Source organism: Lutra lutra, chromosome X (assembly GCF_902655055.1).
Source record: "Lutra lutra chromosome X, mLutLut1.2, whole genome shotgun sequence".
NCBI lineage: Eukaryota > Metazoa > Chordata > Mammalia > Carnivora > Mustelidae > Lutra > Lutra lutra.
This window is the reverse complement of record NC_062296.1, coordinates 85,210,229-85,218,481: the sequence shown is the minus strand read 5'-3', so window position 1 is coordinate 85,218,481 and position 8,253 is coordinate 85,210,229. Positions and strand designations below refer to the sequence as shown.

Here is an 8,253-nt window from a genome sequence, read left to right as displayed (position 1 = left end):
AATTGGCAAAAAAATTAATTTGCAGTCTTTTCAAAAGAAAGTCAATTAGACATCCAAAAATATGACAAGATGAGATTGTGATAATAATGTGGACCATAGGAAGTCTCATACACTGCTGGTGGGATTATAAATTGCTATAAGTGCTTTAGAAAAGAGCTTGGCATTACCTAATAAACTTGAAGACAAATAGAGCCTGAGGCCAGTAGCTCTTTCACGTATACTCTTGGGAAAAACATACATGCACGTTGTAAACAAGATAAATGTTTAAGAATGTACATGGCGAGGCGCTGGGTGGCTCAGTCAGTTAAATGTCTGCCTTCAGCTCAGGTCATGATCCCCGGGGCCTGGGATCGAGCCCCACATCAGGCTCCCTGCTCAGCAGGAAGCCTGCTTCTCCCTCTCCCGCCCCCCTGCTTGTGTTCCCGCTCTGTGTCTCTCTCTGTCAAATAAATAAATAAAGTCTTTAAAAATAAAAAGAATGTTCATGGCAACATGCCTTGTAACAGCCCCCAGATGAAAACCCCAAGTGCAACTATAGTAAAATGGAAAAATATATTGTGGCATATTTATTCAATAGAATTAATACGCTTGAGCCATGAAAATACACAGCTACACACTGTGACATAAATGAAATCTCAAAAACAAAACATTAAGCAATAGAAGAGAAAGAGCAAGGTGTGTGAGAGCAAGAGAACCCACAGGGCATGATTCCATTCAGCCAATACACAGATCCAGGATGCATACCAACAGGTAAAACAAAACAAAACAAAAAAACAAAGGAATGGGAAAAACAGGGACTTGATTATCAGGAGTTAGGAGGTACTTCTGGGGAGAAGATTGAGGGTCATAGTCACGGAAGTTGCATGTGGAAAACGTCCATAAGGTTCTGTTTTATTGACCTGGATCAGTCACACTATATTTGTTTGTCTTTTTTTTTTTTTTTAAACTTTAAAATAGAAAGTACAGGGCACCTGGGTGGCTCAGGCAGTTAGGCATCCAACTCTTTTTTTTTTTTTTTAAGATTTTATTTATTTACCTGACAGAGATCACAAGTAGGCAGAGAGGCAGGCAGAGGGGTGGGGGGTGGGGAGCAGGCTCCCCGCTGAGCAGAGATCCTGACACGGGGCTGGATCACCAGGACCCGGAGATCATGACCTGAGCTGAAGGCAAAGGCTTAATCCACGGAGCCACCCAGGTGCCCCTAGGCGTCTGACTCTTGGTCTCATCCCAGGTCTTGATCACAGGGTCATGGGTTCGAGCCCCACATTGGGCTCCACACTAGGCATGGAACCTACTTAAAAATAATTTAAAAAATAAATGAATAGGGGCACCTGGGTGGCTCAGTTGGTTAAGCGGCTGCCTTCGGCTCAGCTCACAATCCCGGGGTCCTGGGATCAAGCCCTGCATCTGGCTCCCTGCTCTGTGGAGAGCCTTCTCCTTCTCCCTCTACTTGCTACTCTGTCTAGTTGTGCTCTCCCTGTATCTCTCTGTCAAATAAATAAATAAGTAAATCTTTAAAAAAAATAATAATATAAATTACTAATATAAATAAATAAAATAGAAAGTACATAGGTATGAGATACATTTTTGTATATAGGTTATATTTCATTATTTTGATGAAGTAAATATGAGAAAGTACAGAAAAGAGGGAAATATTATGTATAATCCACCTCTTGGGAATACACATAGTTGGCATTTTTTTTTTTTAAGATTTTTTTATTTATTATTTATTTGACAGAGAGAGAGATCACAAGTAGACAGGCAGGCAGAGAGAGAGAGAGAGAGAGAGAGGGAAGCAGGCTCCCTGCTGAGCAGAGAGCCCGATGTGGGACTCGATCCCAGGACCCTGAGATCATGACCTGAGCTGAAGGCAGCGGCTTAACCCACTGAGCCACCCAGGCGCCCGATAGTTGGCATTTTAATAGATTTCTTTCCTGTTCTTTTTCTCTTTTCCTGGACATAAATACCCTTTCTGTTTTGTGTGTTCTTACAAAATTGATATTATACTATAGAATTTATAAAATCAAGATTAAAGTTGGTTTTTTTCTCTTTATTAAGTTTTTAAACCAAATCGATTTATTTATTTTAAAGTTTTGTTTAGGGGCGCCTGGGTGGCTCATTGGTTTTGGCCTCTGCCTTCGGCTCAGGTCATGGTCTCAGGGTCCTGGAATCGAGCCCCACAACAGGCTCTCTGCTCAGTGGGGAGCCTGCTTCCCTTCCTCTCTCTCTCTGCCTACCTCTCTGCCTACTTGTGATCTCTGTCTGTCAAATAAATAAATAAAATCCTTAAAAAAAACAAAGTTTTGTTTATTTAAGTAAAATCTACACCTAACATGGGGCTCGAACACACATCCCCAAGATCAAGAGTTAACATACTCTTCCTACTGAGCCACCTAGGCACCCCTCTCTTTAATATTTTACCCTGATCTGATTGTAGTTCTTTCCAAAGCCAATGTCCCGTAGTGGTAAAGCTGGAAGACATTGTGTGGGAGGTCGTTTGGACAATTAGCAAGGTACTGGGAAATCAATTTACTTTGCTTTTTCAGGAAGCTTAGAATACCAGGGGTGCCTGGTTGGCTCAGTCACTTAAGCCTCTGCCTTTGGCTCAGGTCATGATCTCAGGGTCCTGGGATCAAGCCCCACATCAGGCTGTCTGCTCAGTAGGGAGCCTACTTTCCCCTCACCCTCTGCCTGCCTCTCTGCCTACTTGTGATCTCTCTCTCTCTTTCTCTGTCAAATAAATAAATAATTAATCTAAAAAAAAAAGAAGTCAAATATCTTTTGGAATGAGTAGGACTAACACATAATGTGTATTTGAATTAAGTAGGACTTTGTGGGCAGATCTAATCACTGACCCAGATAAATATGCTGAAACCTGGTACCTTTGTAGAACACTGAAAAATTGAGAGTGGAGCACTGGACATGTAGGAAGTGGCAGAAAATTAAAGATTGTATTTATTTATTTGACAGAGATCACAAGTAGGCAGAGAGGCAGGCAGGTTGGTGGGGTGGGGGGGGGGGAAGCAGGCTCCCTGCTGAGCAGAGAGCCCGATGCAGGGCTTGATCCCAGGACCCTGAGATTGTGACCCGAGCCAAAGGCAGAGGCTTAACCCACTGAGCCACCCAGGCACCCCGGAAGTGGCAGAAAATTAGTATGAAGTAGTAGATGGGGCCAGATTGTGAAGGGTCTTCCAATGCCAGTAATACTGGATTTGAATTTCTCCTAAAGGTAAGAGGTGGCCAGGAGAGGTTTTTGGGGGTTTTTTTGGTTTTTTTTGTGTGTTTTTTTTTCCTTTTTAAAAAAATTTAAGGGATACCTGTCTGGCTCCATTAGTGGACCGTGTGACTCTTGATCTCAGGGTTGTAAGTTCGAGCCCCACATTGAGTGTAGAGATTACTTAAAAATAAAATCTTGGGGCGCCTGGGTGGCTCAGTCGGTTAAGCCTCTGTCTTCAGCTCAAGTATGATCCCAAGGGTCCTGGGTTGGAGCCCCACGTCAGGCTCCCTGCTCAGTGGGGAGTCAGCTTCTCCCTCTCCCTCTGCCTGCCTCTCTGCCTATTTGTGCTCTCTCTCTGTGTCAAGTAAATAAATTTAAAGAAAAATCTTAAAAAAAATAAAATCTCTAAAAAATAGATGTTAAAAAAATTAAAACTTTCATTTTAGAATAGTTTCAGATCTATATAAAAGTTGTGAAGATAGGGGCTCCTGGCTGACTCAGCCACTAGAGCATGTGACTCTTGATCTCAGGGTTGTAGGTTCAAGCCCCATGGTAGGCATGGAGCCTACTTTTTAAAAAGTTGTGAAGGGGCACCTGGGTGGCTCAGTCGTTAAAGCGTCCACCTTCAGCTCAGGTCATGATCCTGGGGTCCTGGGATCAAGCCCCACATAGGGCTCCCTGCTTGGTTGGGAGCCTGGTTTTCTCTTTCCACTCCCACTGCTCGTGTTCCCTCTGTCACTGTGTGTCTCTCTGTCAAATGAATAAATAAAATCTTGCAAAAAATTAATTAAATAAAAAATTTTAAAAAGTTGTGAAGATAGTAGAGCGTTTTCCCCATTGCTGACATGTTACATTGCCTTAGTACATTTGTCACAACTAAGGAACCAATATTGATACATTAGTTTGTTCGGATTTCCAGAGTTCTTACCCAACGTCTTTTTCCAGTTTCACAGCTCCACCCAAAATACCATATTAGACTTAGTCATCATGTCTCCTAAGGGTGTGATTGTCTATGACAGTTGCTCAGACTTTCTGTGTTTTTGAAAACTTTAACAGTTTTGAGGAGGACTGGTCAGGTATTTTGTAGAATGCCTCTCTATTGAAATTTGCCTTGTGTTTTTCTCATAAATAGACGGATGTTATGCATTTCTGTGAAGAAGATCATAGAGGTAAAATACCATTTTTTTTCTCATTAAACTTTTGTTTTAGTGGGTCTCAAAATTCTGTGACAGATTTTTGGTCAAGTTGTTGCCACTAAAAAGTACTGATTTTTAAAAACTAATAACTTAAAACTGCCACACACACACACACACACACACACACCCCCCAAATGGTCCACAAAACTTTCTCCTCTCCTTCTGAAGGTTTTTATGATGCATTGTTATCATTAGCCAGTCTTTTACTATTCAACTTACACGGCCAATTGACGCAAACAGTTCTTGTTAGCTCCAGCTGCCTCCTTGTCCCCTGCTTTGATGACACCGACAGCAACTGTCTCGTGTCACGAACAGCAAAACGGCCCAGAGGAAGATAATCAGAGAAGCTCTCAACACACAGAGGCTTGCCAGGAACCATATCAATAATGGCAGCATCACCAGATTTCAAGAACTTGAGACCATCTTCCAGTTTTTTTTCCAGAACGATGATCTATCTTCTCCTTCAGCTCAGCAAACTTGCAAGCAGTGTGAGCTGTGTGACAGTGCAGCACAGATGCATATCCAACACTGATGGGCCTGGATGGTTCAGGATAATCACCTGAGCTGTGAAGCCAGCTGCTTCCATGGGTCGGTCATTTTTGCTGTCACCAGCCACACTGCCACGATGAACAACTTTGACGGATATGTTCTTGACATTGAAGCCTACATTGTCCCCAGGAAGAGCCTCACTCAAAGCTTCATGGTGCATTTCAACAGACTTGACTTCATTTGTCACAATAACCGGAGTAGAGGTGACCGCCATGCCAGGTTTAAGAACACATCTCCTCTGGGCCCACAGGGACAGTACCAATACCACCAATTTCAGAGATGTCCTGGAGAGGCAGACGCAAGGGCTTGTCAATTGGACGAGATGGCTGCAGAAAGCAATCCAGAGCTTCAAGCCGTGTAGTTCCACTGGTGTTCCCATCTTTACAGGTGACTTTCCATCCCTTGAACCAAGGCACGTTAGCACTTGGCTCCAGCATCTTATCACCATTCCAACCAGAAATTGGCACAAATGCTTCTATGTCGGGGTTGTAGCCCATTTATGTAGGTGCTGATTTCCTTAATGATTTCCTCGTATCTCTTCTGGCTGCAGGGTGGCTCAGTGGAATGTATTTTGTTAACACCAACAGTTAGTTGTTTCACACCCAGTGTGTAAGCCAGAACGGCATGCTCATGGGTCTGTCCATTCTTGGAGACCCAACAAATTCAAATTCAAATTCACCAACACCAGCAGCTACAATCAGGACAGCACAGTCAACCTGAGATGTGCATATAATCATGTTTTTGATAAAGTCTCTGTGTCCTGGGGCATCAGTGATGGTCACATAATACTTGCTGGTCTCGAATTTCCACAGGGAGGTATCAATGGTGATACCACGTTCACGGTCAGCTTTTAGTTTATCCAAGACCCAGGCACACTTGGAGCCCTTTCCCACCCCCACCCCAGCCTCCTTCTCAAATGTTTCCATGGTTCTTTTGTCGATCCCATCGCATTTGTAGATCAGATGACCAGTAGTGGTAGACTTGCCCGAACCTACAATGACCAATGACGACGATGTTGACGTGCATCTTTTCCTTTCCCATTTTGGTTTAGGTTGAGCGGTGGTTTTCACGACACCTGTATTCTGGCGGCAAACCTGTTGAGGAAAAAAAAAAAAAAAGAAGTTAAAATACCATTATTGTTACATCATATTAGGGGAACATGATATCAATATGGCTTATCACTGGTGATGTTGACCTTGATCACCTGGCCGAGATAGTGTTTGCCAGGTTTCTCCACTATCAAGTTACTCCCCTCACCCTTGATGCCCAGTTTCTATACTCTTCTCTTTGGAAAGAATTAAGGGCAGCCCACCCTCAAGAAGGGGGTGTGTGTGTGTGTGTGTTTGTGTGTGTGTGTACTAAGCTTCACCTCCTTAAGGCTGGAGTAGCTACCTAAATTATTTGGGATTCTGCCTGGGGGATTTGTCTCTTCTCCAAGGAAGGTTTGTAATCAAGGAAATTAGACTGCTAGATTTGGTTTGGGGAGGGAAACTCTGACATCAGTGTGAAGAATGAGCTACAGAAGCGACCAAAAGATCAGATAAGATGTTCTGAGACAAACTAGGCCCGAGATAAAGACCTGGACAAGCTAGTAGCCCTGGGCATAGAGAAGAAGATCCTACAGGATTTGTGGGGAGGGTGGGAGGGAGAAGATAGAATGTCAGTGCGGGAGGAAATAATGAATCCATGTTCACTTTATTGAGACCTCAAGGGAAAGATATAAGTATGCTGAGAGAATTTTTCCTGAAGAGCTTTGATCACAGCTGGAGTTAAAATGTTGACAGTTCTACACTTGATCTTAGCCAAAAGGCCGAGAAGCGATTAAAATGTTGACAGTTCTAAACAGACACCTGAAAGGTGAAGCCATCGGAGGGGCTGAGATTATCCAAGGAGAACACGTAGTTGAAGAAGAAAGGAGGAATAAGGGAAGAAATTCTGGGAACACCAATTATGTGGAACAATATATGCCAAGTTCCAAATTAATAGATGAATCATTTTGGAACGTTCTGCGTTTGCCTGCACCAGTTCAAGAACCACCTAATAATCAAGGAAAGCTTTCTCTCTTCATGTAATTTAGTAAACTTTTCCACATAGATATTACAAAGGGACATGGTTTATCCAAAAATGAGGCATGCCAGTGTAATTTTTATATGTATTTTCAGAGGACCAGTAAAAAAAAAAAAAAAGCAAGTTTTATTTTTTCAATTTAAAACAAACACTATTGTTCAGAGCAAGAATTTTTAAAAATTCAAAATTGGAGATTTAAGAGTAGACTTTGTTTTTTAAACCATTCTTTTAATAAATTTTAAATTGTACGATATTTAAGACATTCAAGAATGATGACTTAGAATTGATAAGTGGGTTCCGGGGTGGCTCAGTCATTAAGCATCTACCTTTGGCTCAGATCATGATCCCAGGGTCCTGGAACGGAGCCCCAAATCAGGCTCCCTGCTCAGTGGGGAGTCTGCTTCTCCCTCTCCCTCTGCCTCTCCTCCTTGCTCTTGGTCTCTCTATCTCTCTCAAATTAATAAATAAAAAAATTTTTAAAAGATTTTATTTATTTATTTGACAGAGAGAGACACAGCGAGAGAGGGAACACAAGCAGGGGAGCAGCAGAGGGAGAAGGAGAAGTAGGCTTCCTGCCGAGCAGAGAACCCAACACAGGGCTCGATCCCAGGACCCTAGGATCATGACCTGAGCCAAAGGGAGATGCTTAATAACTGAGCCACCCAGGCGCCCCAATAAATAAATTTTTTAAAAAAGATGCTATTTGCTTTCAATTTGTTTTTGTAGTGTAACTAAACTAAATCTCTAGAGAATAGAAGATATTAGAGAAAAAGTGTCAAATCATGGGGAAAAAAAACATTAGTCATCAGAAAACCCAGGATCCATTTCTGATTCTCTTACTTACTGGGCAGTCTTATGGCACTTGGCATTTCTGGGTCTCTCTTTCCTCATTGGTCAAAATAGGGGTGATGGAAGACCTGCCCCCAAAAGATAGGTGAAGGGCTGAAAAGAAATAGATGAATGAAACTACTTAAACATGAGAAACACTGGGAAAAACAAGATGTTGTTATTATTGAAAAAAATTCTGAGTATATTAAGAAAAAGAATAAGGACTGGAATATTAAGAAGAGAAAGATAAGAAAATCTCAGCTTTTAAGATTTCTTCATTCATTCAATTTATTGAGCACACCTATAATTATGGTGGAATATTGTTTGGTGCTAAGGAACTCAGAGTTGCTTTTTTTTTTTTTAATTTAAGGTTTTATTTATTTATTTGACACACAG

The 8,253-nt window shown here is 42.0% G+C and overlaps 1 pseudogene; it reads right to left on the bottom strand.

Moving 5' to 3' along the window:
- Nucleotides 1-4,690: 4,690 nt before the first annotated feature.
- On the bottom strand, nt 4,691-6,003 carry LOC125092235 (elongation factor 1-alpha 1-like; annotated as a pseudogene).
- Nucleotides 6,004-8,253: the final 2,250 nt, after the last annotated feature.